Below are 20644 nucleotides of genomic sequence, written 5' to 3' on the forward strand. Positions count from 1 at the left end.
GGTCAACATTCAGGGCTGGGCTCAGCCAGGTGGTTTTTCCCTGGTCTTGCCTGGTTACATATGTGGCTACAGTCGTCTGGTGGCTCAGCTGGGCTGGGTGGTAGACCAGATGACTTAGCTCACATACTAGGGACTAATACAGGCTGTTGGTGCTGCTTTTATAGTCTATTTTAGTAAAAGTAAACTTTTGTTTTCCTGAAAGCTTCAAAGATGTATGCCTACCATCCCCTTGGCATATTTCTTCCATTGGTTCTTGAGTTGGTCAACCATGAATTCTCCCACTGGAAGGTTTCCTAAATCTAACATCTTCTACCCCCTCTGCAGGGAGCAATGATCTTGGTGAGGCTCAGAGATAAAGATGTGGGAAAAGGAGGGGAGGTGAGAGGCAGGAATGGAAAGGGGAAGGTTCTTTAGGGGCCCTGAATGCTGAGTTCAGTTGGATGGACTTTATTCAGCGGCATAAGTCAAGATGACTGTAGTCTAATCCCATATTTTTTCTCTAAGACATAATTACCACTCAGAAAATGTAGAAAGTTTAAAATTGGGCTGCAGAGACTGAAGCGGTTGGCTAGAAATTAAGTCAGTGGCAAGCCATGACCCTTGCCCTTGACAGATCCTTTGCCTGCTGCTGTTGGCTAAAAGTGGCAAAGGCTTCCAAGATTCCCCTGAATTCTGGGCCTTCTAGGCAGCTCAGTGCTCCAGAGGCTCACCAAGAGTGGGATTTCACTGAGCAGAAACAGGGACACCAGCTGACCATCCCAACAGGCTGCTCCACCCAGGCCTGGTCCCAGTAGGCAGCTCTCTCCATTCCGAGCAGCAGAGCACCTGTGCTCTATCTCGTCCCTGTGCCACCACTTTCTCTCTGGGCATTGGTTTCCTCATCCATGAAATGAGGGAGAAAGACTAGACCCCACTGCCACTCAAAGGTAGTCATTCACCAACCCTTCACTGCTGAGTCACGACAAGGTAAGCACAGAAACTCAGAGAAGCTGAGAAGCCGTGACAGCATACAGCATTGCCACACCGCCAAGCACACGATCAGTGGAGCGGTCTTGCCGAACGAAGCAAAGACTGGCGTAGGAGTTTCCTATAACTGCCATAACAAATTCTTGCTAACTGGGAGGCCCAAAACAACAGAAGTCTATTCCCTCACAGTCCTCAGGTCCTGGGGCCTGAAATCAAAGTGTAGGCAAGGGCCACAATCCCTCCAGAGACTCAAGGGGAGAATCTATACCCCCTGCCTTTCCCAGCTTCTTCTGGTGGCTATGGATCGGCATTCCTTGGCTTGTGGCCGCACCTCTCCTCTGCATCACTGCGTTCTGTGTGAGTGTGAAATCTCCCTCCTCCTCTCTCTTAGAAGCACACTCCTCATGGCACTTAAGGTCCACCTGGATAATCCAAAATGGTCTCACCTCCAAATCCTTCTCTCAATCACATCTACAAAGACCCTTTTTCTAGGTAATGTAACATGATTCAGACACATCTTTGGGGCTACCATTTAGCCCCTGATAACTGGGATGGATATTGCTGAATTTGTGTGTGACCAGCTGTAGCTGGAATGCACTGAACGCCCATATCAGATCACCACGGGGGGAAAGACCCCAGCCTGTCTTTCACCCTACTCTTCCTCTCCAGTCCAGAGGCCTGGGTTGGACAAGATCAGATTGCAATGGGCAGCCCCCAGGAAAGGGAAGGAGGCTAACAGGAGGCAGGGGTGCAAAGAACGGGTACAGACTTTCCCTCCGCCCTTCCCAAACTGGTCTCCCACCTTCTCTGGAAGGCAGCAGAGGAGGTGGCCCTTCCTTACCCCAGCCTCCTGTCCTTCAAGTAGCTGTAGCTGTAAAGTAATTAAATTGATCAGTGTTCCGTTCAAGTGTTTTCAGAGTTTTCCATGTCCAGGTTTCAGAGCAGAAAGGAAACCATTTTGCTAAAATCCTTGTGTACCTAGCACTGTCCCTCTACTCACCCATCCTCTCCCCCAAACCCCTCCCTGGAACCTCGAAAGCACTCAGGAAAACACACAGACTTCATAACAAAATGGAGAAAGCACTTGGAGGCTTGACAAAGCAAGGGTATCGTTTCTCATTAGAAGTTTTCTTGCCTTGCAAGAATACTCCTTGCTAAAGGAACCACTATGTTGAGTCCCTTTGCTATGTTACATTTCAGTTTTAAAGGACAGACAATGTCAAAAATACCTGAAAATGTTTAAAATGATAACACTCAATGCAGGTATGGCCACAGTAAAATGGGCACCCTCATCATTCAACTACTGGTAGGAGTATAATAGGCACAATCTTTCTGGAAAGCAATATGGAAATTCTTATTAAGCAGCTTAAACAGTACACACCCTTTGCCATTAGAATTCCATTTTCAGAACTCTACATTGGAGAATGAATCAGAAGAGTGGACAAACAATGCTCAAAGGCATCCATGGCAGTGTTATACACTGATAAGAAAAAAACCCTAGAAATAAACTTAACAGCCAACAAAAGGAAATGATTAGGTAAATTATGGTATATTCATAAATCAAGATTTATGCAGACATTAAAATGACATTTTACAAAGAATTTTTAATGAAAACAACAATTACAAGAATAACAGCTAATCTTTACATGGGCCAGGCACTACCCTAAGATTATTATTCCCACTTTATAGATCAGAAAGTGGAGACACCAAAACTTAAGACACCTGCCCAAGGACATCCTGCTAGTAGGAGACAGCACAGGGGCTTGAGCCCACCCAGTCTGGCTCCAAAGTCCATGCTCTTAAAACCTACGGTAGGCTGGCCCAAAGATAATATGCCCTAACCCTGGACCCTGTACATGTTACCTTATATAGAAAAGGGTCTCTGGGGCACCTGGGTGGCTCAGTTGGTTAAGCGTCCGACTTCAGCTCAGGACTTGATTTCACGGTTCATGAGTTTGAGACCCATGTCAGGCTCTGTGCTGACAGCTCAGAGCCTGGAGCCTGCTTCAGATTCTGTGTCTCCCTCTCTCTCCGCCCCTCCCCCACTCACACTCTGTCTCTCAAAAATGAATAAATGTTAAAAAAAAAAAGAGAGAGAAAGAAAAGGGGTCTCTGCAGATAGGATTAAGATAAGAATCTTGGGGAGCCTGGGTGACTCAATTGGTTAACCATCTGACTTTGACTCAGGTCATGATCTCAGTCCATGAGTTCGAGCCCCATATCAGGCTCTCTGCTGTCAGCACAAAGCCCACTTCAGATCCTCTGTTCCCCTCTCTCCCTGCCCCTCCTCTGTTCATGCGCTCTCATGCTCTTTCTCTCTCTCTCAAAAATAAACATTTTAAAATGATAAGAATCTTAAGATGAAGAGACAGCCTTTAAAAAAATTTTTTTAATGTTTTTTATTTATTTTTGAGAGAGAGAGACAGCTTGAGCAGGGGAGGGTCAGAGAGAGAGGGAGACACAGAATCTGAAGCAGGCTCCAGGCTCTGAGCTAGCTGTCAGCACAGAGCCCGATGCGGGGCTGGAACCCACGAACTGTGAGATCATGACCTGAGCCGAAGCTGGACGCTTAACCGGCTGAGCCACCCAGGAGCCCCGAAGAGACAGCCTTGATTATCTGGGTGGACCCTAGAGGCCATCACCAGTGTCCTCATGAGAGACAAAGATCACACACACACACACACACACACACACACACACACACACACGAGGCATGTGAAAACAAAGGCAGATATGGGAGAGATGAGGCCACATGCCAAGGAATGCCAGCAGCCACCAGAAGCTGAGTAGGACAAGGAGTGAGACAAGACCTCCCTAGAGCCTCCAGAGGGAGCACGGCCCTGCCTATACCTTGATTTGAACTTCTGGTCTCCAGAACTGTGGAAGAATACATTTCTGCTGTTTTAAGCCACCGCATTTGTGAAAATTGTTACAGCAGCCGCAGGAAACTAACATAAGCTCCTATGTTGTACTGCTTTCAATGCAAGAGAAAATATTCTTATGTTAAATAGAGAAAGTAGAAATTGAGATTTATCCACAATGATCTTAATTATGCGTACAAAAATACATGCAAATACAACAAAATGGTTTGTAGTGATTATCTCCGAGTACTAGAATTATGGGTAATTTTCAGCATTATGCCTTTTGATAGTTTTCCAAGTTCCTACAATTAGCGTGAATTACTTTTACAAAGGAAAGAAAATTATTATTTTTTTTAAATTAGCAACTCATGATATTTCTGCAACTCTAACTCAATCACAAAAATTAGAAATCAAGAAGGCCCAAATTCCCTGAGTATAGGATTTCTTAATTCAGTCTCTGAACAACACCTGAAAAATCAGGAATCCAGATATATGCCGTTCTCGAAGTGACTCCACTCAACCCTCGGCCTCTCTAAAGCCTATTAATTTTCATACTCTGGTAGGAACATGATGTGGCTGAGGAAGTTTCAGGCTTTGAAACAAAAGGATAATTTGGGCTGGTGAATGTTTTCCTGTCCATCTAACCATGCGAGGGGGTGCGGGGAGAGTTCTGCACTTGCAGAACTCATCCAGCCCAAAGTGGGGCAGGCCGCATGCCAAGAACCGAAGGCACTGGTTAATGACCATGTAGATGTTTGATTTCTCTGTAGGTGACTTCACAGAATGGAACATCGAGTTAAACGCTAGGTTAATCTTCTTACTGAAGTCTTGACTCCAAAGCCTCCTACTATCATCCATCCCGGCAATCAGAAGACCAAAGGCCAATTTTACCGTATCAGTATCATGTCCTTTGATTAAATATATTCACGTAAGGAACGTATTAACATTTCACCCCATGTACGGGCAGTACTGGAGCAAAACAGAAAGTCGGATGTGATGTGCCTTTTGTCTTGAGCCTAAGAGAAGGGAAGAGTCACTGCACCCCTCCCCCCACCCCTGCCCTGAATGCGCCAGATCAGAGCAGCAAAGCATGAACAGCACATTATTTGGTTTTACTCAGCTCACCCTGGTCGGTGTGGCGAGTCCGGGCACTGAGGCAATGACTCCACAGTGTGGAATCTGTCCTTGAGTCTCAGATTTTTCAGGCACACGTATTCATTCTTTGTTCAGCCAATCAACATAAACACACACCTACTATGTGCCAGGCACTAAGTGGAGGCTGGCCCACATTTTAAAAGATCTTATCTCTGACACATTATCCTCTCAGATGACAGGTTTGGGCAAATGGCCCACAGCTTAATGATCTTCATTAGTTATCTGGCTCACAGGGATACTGGCAGTGACAAAGTGTAGAGAGGAATCCCTAAACAGGAGGGGCTAAGCCTTGACAATGGGGAAGACAAAAAGCAAGTGGTATAGTGCTGGGTACCTTCCTACATATCATTGACACACCACTTGTAATGTCGGGTGATCAGCGGATGCATACTTAAATCTCTGACGTGACCATCTACTCGATACAAATAGTATATTAGCATTTTCTCCAAGTCTTTTTTTTTTTTTTTTTGCTCGCACTGCATGCCTATATCCACTAGCACCTAATTTTTACTTTTTTTAAAAACATTTTATTAATTTTTGAGAGACAGTGTGATCAGGGGAAGGCCAGAGAGAGAGAGAGGGAGACACAGAATCTGAAGCAGGCTCCAGGCTCTGCCCTGTCAGCACAGGCCTGATGCAGGGCTCAAACCCACGAACTGTGAGATTATGACCTGAGGCAAAGTCGGACATTTAACCAACTGAGCCACCCAGGCACCCCAGAACCTAATTTTTAGAAGGTACTAATAAAATATCTGAGATATAAATTAATGCACAAATGAACACAGGTAATCAAGTTTCCTCATCTGTAAAAGTGGAAAAGCCAGGCTACACAATTATTTCCCAAGGAATATTCTAAGAAACCTTACTTCTAGGAGATATGCCAAGAAAAGGACGCTCACACGTTATTCATCTTAAGAAATACTACAGTCTATTGACTTCTACCTGCTTCAAGATTCACAGTGCACATTATACAATGAAGAATCTGGAGAAATCTTTCAACTAAACACCTGCTTGAGCTTCCCTAACTCGAGTTAGCCACACATGCCCTTCATGCTTAACACTTACTAACATCACAGAGAACCAATGTTCTAAGGAAAATCTGGAAAAATACTAACCCACACTCTTCATTTGTTCAAAACACATTTATTAAGCCCTCACAATAATGATACAATGATGATGAAAAGAGCCAACACTGAATGAGTCAGCACTTAATAGGTACAGTAACTTGGAGCTACTGCCAAGATAAATATGAAACCTGGCTCACAGTCTAGTCTACTGTGAGAGATCTGTGAACACATGCTTATTAAAACTAGTATGTATGTATGTATGTATATATAACATGTATATGTATGTATGTGTGCATGGACACTTGCACGCAAGGTTGAAGAGCTGGTGAAGACAAGTGTTCCAGGCAGATGGAAAGTAAGAGAATCCATTGTGTGCAGACGAATGAAGACAGTCTGTTTTTCAAAGTATGGTCCAAGAACTTTTGTGGGTGCTGCAAGGTCAAAACTACCTTCAACCGTGTTGACATTTGCACCAATGGTGCAAAGGCAAAGGTGGGTAAAACTACTAGTGCCTTAGCAAGAATTAAGGAGTGGCGTCAGACTATATAAGTGGTCACTCTATTCCCCACTGCCATGCATTCACGCTTTACAAAAAAAAAAGTCAATTTCACCAAAGAATGTCCTCAATGAAGCAGTAAAAAAAGTATTGATTGTATTAAATATTGACCCTTAAGTATACATCGTTTTAATATCTAATCTGACAAAATGGTGAGACCCATAAAGCACTTCTGCTGCCAGCCAAAGTATGACAGTTATCAGGAAGGAAAAAACGCTTGTGTGACTGAGCTGCAAGCCGGATTAGCCACTCTTTTTCATGGAGCACCATTTTATTTGAAAGAATAACAGAAAAACTATGGTTATTCAGACTTGGGTACCTATAGAAATTTTCTCAAAAATAAATAAAGTAAGCTTCTTATTTCAAGGAAAACTGATGATACTTGTGGCTAAAAAAATTTTTTTTAATTTATTTTTGAGAGACAGAGAGAGACAGCACAAGCAGGGGAGGGTCAGAGAGAGAGGGAATCACAGAATCTGGAGCAGCCTCCAGGTTCTGAGCCAGCTGTCAGCACAGAGCCTGACACGGGGCTCGAACCTGAGCCGAAGCCAGACACTTAACCAACTGAGCCACCCAGGTGCTCCTAAAAAGATTTTTTTGAGCTTTCGAGCAAAAACTAAAAATTTGAAAATTTGTATCGCTCACTACAAGCTTTGGAGCATCCTAATTCTTAGACTTTTCAGATAAGAGTAATAGTAATCAACAAAAGTGATATTTTCCAAAGGGCTAATGCATGATGTCTCAAAATGCATAAAAGATCATTTCAAAGTACAAGATTTTAATGTTACAAAGTGCAAAAAGTTCACTGATATAGTTTCAGATTCTCAGTTGCAAGGAACCTTTAGGAAACTATCACTTGTCAAGCTCTGTTGTAGTTTCAAAGATTACCCACAGTTAACTGAAAGGGTTATTAAAATACTCCTCCATTTTCCAACCACATATCTGTGTAAGGTTGTGTTGTCCTTGTACAGTTCAACCAAAGCAACATATTGCAATGGACTGAATGCAGAAGCATTTATGAGAGTCCATCTGCCTTCCATGAAGGCAGACATCTAAGAGATCTGGACAAATGTGAAACAATCAATGTCGCTCTTCTCATGAAATGTTTTTATTTTGGAAATAGTTATTTTTCATTAAAAATGTGATTTACGTTATCATGTAATGGATTTATTATGACTATATTTAAACTAACAGATACTTTTAAATCTTTTTAATTTTGATTTCTCTAATATTGTAAATATTGCTAGCTACGATCCACATAACTGAAAGTTCTTTGGGGAAGCCATTAATCATTAAGACTTTTCAAAGGGGTTCTGAAACAAGAAGTTTGAGAACTGCTGGTCTGGTAGATGGGGGAGCAGGGTGTCATGGCGGGTGAGGTGTGGGTGAAGAGGCAGCGGGGAAGGTCTCCCACGGTCTCCCACACAGTGATGACGTGTTCAGAACTGATCTTATCAGAGCCAGTGGATGGTGGAGAGCACCACATGGTAGGGACAGATCTGCCCTTTAGAAAGAGTGAAGACACCGTAAAGGGGCCCTCTACTCCAACCTGCAATTCCCAAGTTGGTCTGATGGGAAGTCCAACTGTAGCACACGGAAGGTCTATTATAATAATCTAAAAGAAAAAAAAAGAAAGATAAATTTCTATAAAAGAGCAGGAACAGAAAAAAATATTAAAATTTAATGGTGGAAAGGAAAGAAGCAGAGTCTTGCAAAATACACTTGCAACCAAATGGAATTCTGCAAAATGAGGGAAATCATCAGTAACAACGTGCAGGGCTCTAAACATCTGAAGATGCCAAAATCAAGATGCATTTCAGGCAAGTTTAGAAAATAAAAATAAAGGAGCCAGCAAAGAGCAATAAACTGTAGCAGTAAAGAGGGAAAATGAATGCGGCCCAGAGAAGACAAACAGAAGCATTTACAAATAAAAAGAAGTCGGGAAGAGGGGAAACCAACTCCCATTTCCAGAGTGTGCACTCCATCCTATCAGCACGTACTTCACACCACGGGGGGCTGAGGGGGCAGGAACGGAGAGGGCAGCACCCAGCACGGGACTTAAGGCCGGGACTAGATAGCCAGGCCTCCTGAGCAAGCATCTCACCCAGGAAAACCTGGATTACACAAATCAAGAACACAGACCATATAGAATAGACTGAAAGTTGCTCTCAAGGAGTTTATAACCATTATCATCTAAGTTAAAAAAAAAAAAAAGAAAAAAATTAAGAAGGGCGCCTTGGTGTCTCAGTCAGGTATGCATCCAACTCTTGATTTTGGCTCAGGTCATGATCTCCAGGTCGTGAGATCGAGCCCTGCGCTGGGCTCTGCGCTGACAGTGTGCAGCCTGCTTGGGACCCTCCCTCTCCTCTCTCTGCCCCTCCATGCCTCAAGCTCTCTCTTTCAAAATTAATAAACAAACATTTTAAAAAAGAATAACAGGGCAGCTGTAACTAAAATGAGAATGGGGTCCTATACAGAACTCCAACTAGAAGATCTCAGCAAGTTTCTTGAACACACTGGACCTCAGTTTCCTCTTCTGCAAAATGAGGAATCTGCCACTTACTCCACCAAATGGGTGGGAGGGAAGGTAACACACCGCAGACGCTCTGAGCACACATCTGGCATATAAACTCAATAAACAAAAGCTGTGAGTATTTTCACTTTAGTTATGATTTTGGGGCCAAAGCAGGTTACAGAATTGTCATTGCATTAATCAAAGCCAGAAGGGCCTCAAGGTCAAATATCAAGGTTTAAAAAATCACCAGTATATGAACACAGAGAAGGAATCTGAATGGCTTTGGCCCAGGCAACATTCACTCGACAGATGAGAGAACTGCCCTTGACCTTGGTTGGGTCTTATACCACTGGGCCTGCAGGGTCTCCCCAATAACAAAGGAAACCTTGTCAAGAACAAGGAGATCCAAGTAAGAAGCGTGTGGGGGGAGGGGGGAACCAAACCACCTTCCTGAACAGCCAACACTCCTATGTCATGGACCAGGAAGTCATCTCAGGTCTGAATTGCAAAGAACCAGTGTAGCCAAGGCCTCTCTCTCTTGGCCTGGGGGCCTAGGACTCTTTCACAAGACCACACTGCCCATCCCCAGAGGGACTGAGGGCCCGCCCAAAAGATTTGGGCCGACAGCTCTTCACCCAGTTCAAACAGGACATTGGGAATCCACCAAGTTAAAAGATAATCTCAAAGAAACAAACAAAAAACCCACTCAAAAGATTCTGAACCATCTAAACCATCTACAGAAATAAACATGGCTTGTTAAAGGAATGCTTTCTAGAAAGGCCGGACAGGAAAAAGAGAGTACGGAAAATTTGGTAAGAGTCAATGATGCCAAAAACGAGACTCCTGCCTTCCTTTGCCATCAGCAGCTAACAGAATACCCAGGAAGTATCGCGCTGATTGACATCACAGACCCTGCCCTCGGGATGGGCGATGGGAGCCAGCTTGTGATCCTGTCCCCAGACATCTAGTGAACAAAGAACTATTTCTTTATGGATGTAGTGAGTGCTGATAAGTGCTGTGAACTTGCAGTCCAGGGTACCATGGGGCAGATCATGTGGGGCCTGACTGCATCTGAGAAGTCAGGGGAGCACGTGCAGAGGCCCCAGGGGGTCTCAAATCCCATGAGACAGATAGAGCTATGAGGCTCAAGGGGCCGCACGGACCAGGCTGCACAGACCTCGTGACTACACAGACTGACCTCTCCTAAGGGTATGTGACCCTGCAAAAGAGAAGCATCATCCAATTTGCATCATAAAAAGTTGTTTATTGTGGCCACAGCTCAGAGTGAGAGTGCAGATGTCTGTCAAACAGAAACTTTACAATTTTTTTTTTACCATAACTTACAGACTAGGAAAGACACTTTACAACCCAGTAGGTATATACGGACACAACAGACACGCGAGCACGCACACACACACATGCACACACTTTCGGCTGGTAAAGAGCTCTACTTTCAGAGCCCAGTAACCAGTCACCAGAAACATGACCCACAGTAGGAGATGGTGGCTCAGCGGAGAGCAGGAGGAGACAGAACTGACGGGGACACGATGACTAATGAGATAAGAGGGCTCTCAGGCCTCAGGGTTGATGGCAGTGCCCTTTCTGAGACAGGGAAGCCTGGGGAGATGCAGGCGTGCGTTTGTGGGAGGACAGGAAGAGATCAGACTTAGTTTTCTATCTAGACTTTCTGCCCGGAGGAGGACTTGCGTGGGGGGTGACAACAGGGACTGTCATTTAAACGCTTCACCAAGCAGGGACCCACGCAGAGCAATCTCACGTCAGAGCTGCAGACCCTCATAAGGAACGCATTTGCGCAGACTGTGCTCCAGGAGGTGGACCTTCACGAAGTGAGCACAGCCGCAAGCGGCTGCGGGAGGACTTGGGGCTCCCGCCAAATGTCTCTCCTTACCTGAGCAGCATAAAGCACTAATCACAGTTAATTAGAGTCCATCTGCCCATCTGTTTCCTCCCCTAAGTGAGCTACTTCAGGGCAGGGACCACCCTGTCTCATCAATCTTTCTAGTCCCCAATCCCCGCTAGCACACTGCCCTGCCTGTTGCCTATAGTAGGTGTTCAACAAACAGCCGCTGAATGAGTGGCCACGATTCAACATGATAAAATTCCCGAAAAGGCTACTTACATTGCACGAAACTAAAATAAGGCAGAGCAAATGGGAGGGGGGAGGCAGAATCTGCCAGGAGAATTCTGATCATTGAAGGGTGTGGGCCAACAAAAAGCCAACTGTTCACAGAGAAAAGAGTTCAAAAAAAACGTTAAGAGTCTGGAATGTGCTATGGGCGTGGATCTTCACCATCTTGATCAGAAACAGCGGGTCTGGGATGGAATCAGGAAGACAAAGGAAACACAAAATAAGGGAATGAGACATAATGCATAATGCGTATATATGATTCAGCCTCTTCTAAATCACCCTAGGGGCACCTGAGTGGCTCAGTTGGTTAAGTGTCTGACATCAGCTCAGGTTGTCATGCGGTCCGTGAGTTTGAGCCCCGTGTTGAGCTCTGTGCTTCCAGCTCAGAGCTTGGAGCCTGTTTCAGATTCTATCTCCCCCTCTCTCTCTGCCCCTCCCCTGCTCGTGCTCTGTCTCTCTTGCTCTCAAAAATAAATAAAACATTTTTAAAAACGTAGAGATCACCCTAAAGGTTTAATTCTTTACATCGCTTCTCTTGCCTCATTTTTCCATCACCTCTAGTTCCTTCTTTGCGATGCCTCCCAGTTTCTTATCCTCTGCCATCCTCTGAAGCCCAACTCCTTGCGTTATCTGTTTTTTTATATGTACATGACTTGTTCCCCGAACAGACAAGAACGGTGTTATACACCTTCTGATCCCCCGCACCCACACCCTTTGCACAGACAAGACAGCCAGGAATAGTTGATAAATTGATTTTTATTGTACTGATTTGATTGTTTTAAATGTCAAATTCAAATTCATATTTTTCTAGTTTCACCCCCTTTAGTTGTGACTGGTACTAAAACCTTCATTTTTTAATAGTAACAGCCCCATTTACCCAGCCCCTACTACATAAAAGACATGGCCAAGGACTTTAAGTACATCAGCTCCTATAATTCTCAATCTGCAGGGTTGGATTATTCCCATTTTGCAGATGACAAAATCGAGGCTCAAAGACAACATAGTTTAGTAAGTGGCAACATTGGGATTCAAACCCAAGGCTCCTTAACTTCAAAGTGAAACAAATGTGGCATCACTCTGAACTTTCGGCATGATCTTCCCTTGCACAGAAGTGCAGGGAACAGCCCATGGGTATGGAATCCATACTCGGTGCTCACCGAGATACACTTAGAGCTCACCTCAGAGGACACTTTTATTAGGCTTGAAAAGGCCAAAATTTATCAAGACCCATCACTCACTTCTACAAATACCTAAGTCAGGTTAAGCTTGTCATACGTCTGTGATTAAAAAAATGGAACATGCTAAGGACATCCTTTATTTCTGAAAGAATGTTTCAGTTGAACGACGAAACAAATAGCTTCAGAACAATAAACTCATTAAGTGTCAAGTAGTTAATAAAACTGTCACAGACACTATCAACAAGACCTGAAGTGTGTATATATATATATAATGGAGTATTACTCATCAATCAAAAAGAATGAAATCTTGCCATTTGAAATAACATGGATGGAACAAGAGGGTATTATGCTAAGTGAAATTAGTCAGAGAAAGACATATATGACTTCACTCATATGAGGACTTTAAGATACAAAACAGATGAACTTAAGGGAAGGGAATAATATAAAAACAGGGAGGGGGACAAAACAAAAGAGACTCTTAAATATGGAGAACAAACAGAGGGTCTGCTTGTCACAGAGCTGTCACGTTAAAATCCCCCTCGAACTTTCCATGTAGGTGTGACTGCGTCTGAACACTCCAGTAATGGTGAGGCAATGACTGTTACCATGGGACACGTGAGGGAAAAGATGAGCTAAGAGAAGTCCAGTGGTTGCTGAAGATCACAATTGTCTCTTATTTGGGACCCTGGTTGTGAGCCACTAAACAAAGCACCTCCAATTAGCCAAGGCCAAAGAGAAACTCGGTCACAGGAGGGGTGGCTGGGGACCCGCAGATGAACACGTTTCCTCTCTCTGCTTCTCTCTGCCTGCAGGCCCCTCCGATGCCCTGGCAGGCCGGCTTTCTCTCCTCCAGGCAGGAAACCTGATACCAGAGCTCCTGAGCCCCCTTCCGGCTTCACCACCTCGGAGGAAAAGGCTCTTGGGCCTCAAGCTCAAAACTTCGGGGAGATGGGCTTGAAATGATGCCCACAGGCCTGGCTGCTCTCCTCAGGCGGACACTGGGTGGTGTGACGGTGGGTACAACGGGACAGATGGTAGATGTCTCCAAATACATCTCTCCATTAACTCCTCTCCCTTCCCACAGTCTGACTCCCCCCCAGTATCTGTGATCTGGCTGAGGGGTCCAGTTCTACGCTTTTCCTTTGTATCTTTCACATGGGCTGCCTCACGTTCACTTCGGTATGGGATTCCCCTGCACTGAGCCTCTGTGGAAAAGCTCCATTTTAATGTCCTACAACGTGGCTGTAATTATGGTCTTGGAGCCTTGGAGATAGCCAGGCTTCACAATAAATTCTTCCCTTTTACTAAAAAAAAAAAGTGTTTTAATTTTTTAAAAACTTAAAAAAAAAAAAAAAAGGAAAACTTCAGAGTGAGCCCTAACTGGCCTAGTCAGGTCAATCAATCAGTGGTCCACCCGCGGCACAGGAAACCCATCAAGGACACTCGGCAGCCCCAAGGGCGGCGGGGGTGAGGGGTGCCAGGTCCAAAATCAGCAAGAGTTTAACAGATGAAATATTAAAACTAAACAGAAATCCTGCACACTCAACTGCTGAACTATTGCTCTTCAGACCCCAAGTCCAACGATCTCCCTTCTTTCTACACCAGGGCTGACATTACTCTGGGGCTAAATGGTGAAGCCACAACAGAAAAACCAGCCAGTACGTAAAAAGGTGCTAACTGTGTCGTAAAGACGTTTAGTGCAAACAGAATTAGGAGGAGATCCTTGTACCCATTCACTTTGAGTAATATCCTCAAATTAGAGCTCGCCATGCCACAGTTTTGTGCTAAGGAGAGCTAAAAACTCTCTTTCTTCACCAATGAAAGTCAGACTAGCCCCCCACCCTCCACCGCCTCCGGCCAACCCCCCACCTCCACTCTACCCCTTCCGGCTGAGGGATGAGAGCCTCTCCTCAGGTCCAGGGATACTAGGTCCTGCGCCACGGGAAGGTTGGTCCAGACCCAGGGGACGACTGAAGTCCCTTCTCTGAGGAAGAAAGCAGCACTGAGGCACACAAAACCAAGCCTGCGGCCCAGGGCTCTGCAGAGACTGAGCCCTCAGCGCTCACAGGGCACTCTCTCAAGTCTGAGGAAGCAGGGGCGAGGAGGGAGGGCAAGCGGGCAGTGGGTACTTCCCCATTGCTGCCTCCTGAAGACCGATACAACTCGCGTGGGTTTGGCTTGTTTCCCCACTTCTTCTTTAACTTAATCAGCTGCTCTGTGGCCCTCACTGCATGCCTCACACTTTTCAAAGTGCTTCCCAAACTTGTCTTGTCTGAGCCGGGCGGATGGGGGTGAGCTCCCACCAGCTCCCACGGGCTGCAAGCGGTTATCGGGGCTCCTATGAGAAACCGGGAAGCAGGACTTTCTCCGTTCCTCAAGAGTCTCACGACAGCCTAGCTGGCTTCGATCAACTCTCATTTCTCTGCTTCCAGCACTTTGTGTCTCTCCCTGAGCCCACGTCATTCTATCCTTCCACAAAAATCAAATCAGACCCCAACCAAGACTGAAGTTAATCAAATGAATTAGAAGTTAGTATCTATTAAGTGCTTACTGTGTGCTAAGCACTTCCTGTCTCTTACCTCACCTAATTTTTTACTTGAGACCAAATTCATAGGACGTAAATTAACCATTTAGGATAAAGTGTTCAGCTCAGGGGCACTTAGGGGAGCCATAATGTTGTACAACTGCTGTCCCTAACCTCATTCCAAAATATTTCCGTCACTCCAAGGAAAATCTGTACCATTAGGTGGTCAACCCCCGTGTTCCCTCCCCTAGTCCTTTGCAACCACCCACTTGCTGTTTCTGTGGATATACAGAGCAGTCTGGATATTTCACGTTAACGGAATCATACACTATTTGGACAATATTTGGCTTCTTTCACTTACAGCATCATGTGTTTGAGGTCTATTCATATTGTAACACACCTGTAATTCATTCTTTTTTCTGGCTATTCCACTGCATGGATACACCACACTTTATTCATCCATTTATCTGTTGACGGGCATTTGGGGTATTTCCATTATGGGTGCTAGAAACAGGGATGCTACGAACATTTGTAAACAAAGATTTGCGTCCCTGTTTTCAATTCTTTCACGCAGATAGCTAGGGTGGACCTGCTGGGCCCCGTGGTAATTCCAAGTGTAACTTTCTGAAGAACCCTCTAAAATATTTTTAAAATATGAAAGTTCACAAAGAAACCCCAAAAGGAAACTGAGAGCAAATGCAAAACCACAGGGAGATCAAAGAATTTTAATGGCAGATGGTTTTCTTGTCATACCCCATTTTTGAAGTTCAAATCTGGGTGGAAGGAACCCAAATAACAAACTTCTTTTTGAAAAGCCAAGAACACCATCAGGAGAAAATTGAGATGCACAATTCTACCAAACAGTTAACAAGAGGTGCTGTGTCTCCACAGTATTTTTTAAAATATTTACTCATTTTTGAGAAAGAGAGACAGAGAGCGCGAGCGAGTATACACGCACACTTGTGTGTGCGGGAGCAGGAAAGGGGCCTAGGGGGCAAGGGGGACAGAGGATCCAAAGTGGGCTCTGTGCTAACAAGCAGCAAGCCGGATGTGGGGCTCGAACTCATGAGCCGTGAGATATGACCTGAGCTGAAGTCAGACGCTCAGCAGACTGAGCCACCCAGGCGCCCCTCCACAATATTTTTAACAACAAAATCACACTTCGGCCAGGGCTCCACTGAAAACCATGCTGCCGGCTATGAGATTCTGAACCAGAGAAAACAGCTGGGAAGACCCAAGAGAGGCCATGAACCTGGAAGGCTTTCTGTTTTCAGGGGAGGCTGGATTCTCTGCTCTGACTCTCGTTTTTAGTAAAACCACACAAATTTCTAGTGTCAAAGAAAGTCAGCACTCTTTAAAAAACAGTCTTGTCACGTCATACAGCATCGGGGCAACGCAAAGTAAAACAATAACAAGGCATTACCACACACCTACCGGAATGGCTACAACCCACAGCACTGACAACACCAAATGCTGACAAGGACGCAGAGCAACAGGGACTCACTCATCGCTGCTGGGAATGCCAAATAGCTTGGCATCGGAAGCCAGAAGGCAGTTCGACAGTTCCTTATGAAATTAAACCTACTTTTACCCTATGAAACATCAATCACACTCCTTGGAATTTACCCAAAAGATATGAAAATTTATGTCCACAAAAGAACCTGCACAGGGATGTTTACAGAAGCTTTATTCATAATCGCCAATACTTGGAAGCAACCAAGTTTTTATCATTTCAGCAGGTAAATAGATAAAGAAACAGGTGTACATCTAAACAATGGAATATTATTCGGCACTGAAAAGAAATGATCTATCAACCTATGAAAAGACATGGAGGAACTTTAAATGCATATTACCACATGAAGCCAATCTGAAAAGGCCTCATACTGTATAATTCCAATGAGATGACACTGTGAAAAAGGCAAAACAATGGAGACACTAAAAGATCAGTGGCTGCCAGGGGTCGGGGTGAGGTGCACAGACAGGGCCCAGAGGATTTCTAAGGCCATGAAAATACTAGATGTATGTCATTATAAATTTGTCCAAATTCTTAAAATGTACACCACAGGGAGTGAATATTAAATTATGGTAAACTGTGGGGGCGTCTGAGTGGCTCAATCAGTGAAGCGTCTGACTCTTGACTTTAGCTCAGGTCATGATCTCATGGTTCAGAGATCAAGCCCTGCCTGGGGCTCTATGCTGACAGCCCCTCTCCTGCCCATGCTCTCTCTCTCTCTCTCTCTCTCTAAAAACAAAATACACTTTAAAAAAAAGTAATTAATTAATTAAGGTAAACCAAGGATTCTGGGTGATTATGATGTCGCCATGTAGGTTCACTCAACAGTGACAACTGTATGCCTCTGGGAGAGCGTGTTGATAATGAAGGAGGTCATGCATGGAGGAGTGGGGAGGGGGATGAGGGACATCTCTATACCTTCGGCTCAATATTGCTGTGATCCTCAAACTGCTCTAAAAAACTAAAGTCTCAATTTAAAAAGCAACTTACGTCCCTCCCGTTAAAAGAACATTTCTCACCAGCTCTAAGCCGTGAGCACCACTTTAAGGACTCAGTAGAAACTTCATCTGGGGACAAGGGAGAGGGAGGCGAGCATGAGAACCTCACCATGATGCACACATACCCTCTCTCTGCATCTGGACTCCCAGCAGCTTTTCGGAGGCTGCCATTCAGCAATGATTTTAACCGGGAGGACAGTGGCAAGATGGGAATGCAGAGCGACTGTCCCAGAAGGGGACACATTGGCACCTTTAAATTGAGTGAAGAAGAAATCTGTTCTCGGAAGGACACGGTAAGCTAACTGCAAATGACAAAACCGAATCTTCTGGTATAAGCAAGACACCGACATGACAGGGAGGGCTGGCGAGTCAGGTAACAGGCAGGTGCGCCGGCGGCAGCTGGCAGGCAGGTGTTCAGTTAGGCAGGAAGTGGGCTGCAAACGACTCAATTAATTCGCTGTGCACAGCTGTCCCAGAGAACAGGAAGAGAACCCTCAAACCCCAGTGGCAGGCCAGAGATGAGCTCCACAGCTCCACCTTTTGCAAAGGGGCGGGGGGCTGGCAAAGATGCACGTGCAAAATAGACAATTACACCGAGATTAGCTTAGGTAAGCCCTTTAAGGTTCCAATGAAAACCGAAGGCCAGAAGGGAGACAAAGCGAGAAAATAGTTCATTTCAGATCAAAAGGTCCTCCCTGTCTCATGATGGCTTTCCCTGGTCAACCTCACACACAGGCAGCACCCATGCTCAGACTGGGGAATATGGAAAGGATGAACACAGACAGGATTCAAAATCCAGCAGCAAAGGGAAGGGATCACCCTTGTTTGTAACCTCCCCAAGGTGTGAGGCTCTGCCACGTGGAGACCTAACTCCGGCCTACCAGGCATTCCCATGGTCTGAATCCACTAGAAAAAGCATGGAAAAGCATGGAGTCATTCCACTGAGGCCAGGGAAAGGGAGAGCCACTGAGAATATAAAATCAAGGAAAGAAAAACAAAGGATACAAGGACTAACATTGGGCAGAGGGCTACAGGTCCTTAACAGAACATGGGATCTCACCCTCCCGGGAGCCAGTGACACATCCCGAGGCCTCAGAAGAAACAGAATGCACAGCAGAGCATTCGAGGTAGAAGGAGTCTGAAGCATCTGGGCCTCTCCCTTGTTTTAGAGAAAATAGCGTTCAGGTTCAGCAATGTATCCAAGACCAGCTATGAACAATGGCAGGGCCAGGTCCATAATCCGGTCTCTACTAATATCAGTGATGATGATGATGCTGATGACGGTGATGACAGCGCCCGTGTGCTAAAGAGTTCATACACAGACATTATGATGATGGCTTTGCATATATTTCCCAATGAACCCTCTGCAAACTCCCCAGCAGTAGTAGTATTATTAACCCATTTCACAGATGGAATGCAGAGAGGTTACGCTACATGCCCAAAGTCACCCAGCACAGGCAGATGTGTGACAACATGGATTAGGTTGGAGGGCATTACACTAAGTGAAATCAGCCAGACACAGAAAAATAAATACCAAATGAGCTCACTGATAATGTGGGGTCTAAAACGGTCAACCCCACAGAGGCAGAGAACAGCATGGTGGCTTGCCAGGAGCTGAGGGGCGGGGTGAATAAGGAGACGACAGTCAAAGAGTACACGCTTCAATTTATAGAATGACTGAGTTCTAGGGACCTAACTACAGCATCGTGGCTACGGATACTAATACTGTGTTGTAGCAACTGCACTCCTAGGCATCTATCCAAGGGATACAGGTGGGCTGTTTCAAAGGGGCACATGCACCCCAATGTTTATAGCAGCTCTATCGACAATAATAGCCAAAGTATGGAAAGAGCCCAAATGTCCATCAATGGATGAATGGATAAAGAAGATGGTAAATATATACAATGGAGTATTACTTGGCAATCAAAAAGAATAAAATCTTGCTATTTGCAACATGGATGGAACTAGAGGGTATTATGCAAAGTGAAACTAGTCAGTCAGAGAAAGACAAATATCATATGACTTCACTCATATGAGGGCTTTAAGATACAAAACAGATGAACATAAGGGAAGGAAAGCAAAAATAATACTAAAAACAGGGAGGGGGACAAAACATAAGAGACTCTTAAATACGGAGAATAAACTGAGGGTTGCTGGAGGGGTTGTGGCAGGAGATCGGATAAATAGGTAAGAGGCATTAAGGAGTCTACTCCTAAAATCACTGTTGTACTATATGCTAACTAACTTGGATATAAATTTAAAAATAAATAAAATAAAATAATACTGTGTTGTACACTTGATATTTGCTAAGAGTAGTGTAAGGACGCAGGTCCGATCCAGCCTTCCCCACTGGGCCTTCCCAGCCGCTCCGGAGCTGGGCGCACTGCCACGGGGGGGGGGGCACGATGGCTGCAGGTCGGATCCAGCCTTCCCCTGTACTTAAAGGGGAAGGCGCCGGCTTCTCCTGAAAGGGCGCACCTTATGGAGGGACAACTCCTGGGGAACCCAATCGGGAGAGGCCAGCTGATACCTTTGACCTTTCTAAGGGCAAGCCTAGTCACGCCCCACGTGGGGGTCCTAGGCCCACTCTGATTGGTCAATACTCCAAATATTGTGATTGGCTCCCACAACTGCCAGTATTGATGAGGGGGGTAGGGATTGGATCACTGTACTCCTGTCATCATTTCCTGTAACTCCCTCTCCCAAAGGCGTAAAAGGCCCTGCCCTGCCTTTGTTCGGGGCTCTCTCCACGTGGCCAGCCAGTCAGTGGAGTCTGTGAGCCCAAGCTTAAGCCCATAATAAAGCCCTTTGCTTTTGTAGGCTTGACTCGGTCTCCCTAGCAGTCTCTAGTGCTTGTTTTGGGGTGATTTTACCAACTTGGGTACAACAGTAGCCCTTAAGTGTTCTCACCACACACACAAGAGTGGTAATTACAGGAACGGATGGATGTGTTACTTAATTTTTTTTTTAATTTATTTTTTTTTCAGTTCTTACAAAACAGCTTTATTATAGAGTTGCTTTTGGAATTTCCATATTCATTTTAAGTTTACTTATCAAATTGCATAGAGTAATTGGTCACTGATCTCATAGATTTTATTAGTTTGAGCTAGCCCCCAAACTAAAGTCTGGGAAAGAATCTAGTATCAAAATAATAACTTCTCA

At 45.0% G+C, this 20644-nt stretch overlaps 1 protein-coding gene across 3 annotated transcripts in view; it reads right to left on the reverse strand.

Annotated features, from left to right (window-relative positions):
* The window catches only part of SMCO4 (single-pass membrane protein with coiled-coil domains 4), a 65047-nt gene that overhangs the window by 22358 nt on the left and 22045 nt on the right, over window positions 1-20644 (reverse strand). The gene's annotated exons all lie outside the window — the stretch shown is intronic.

Source organism: Suricata suricatta, chromosome 11 (genome assembly GCF_006229205.1).
Source record: "Suricata suricatta isolate VVHF042 chromosome 11, meerkat_22Aug2017_6uvM2_HiC, whole genome shotgun sequence".
In the NCBI taxonomy this organism is placed as follows: Eukaryota; Metazoa; Chordata; class Mammalia; order Carnivora; family Herpestidae; genus Suricata; species Suricata suricatta.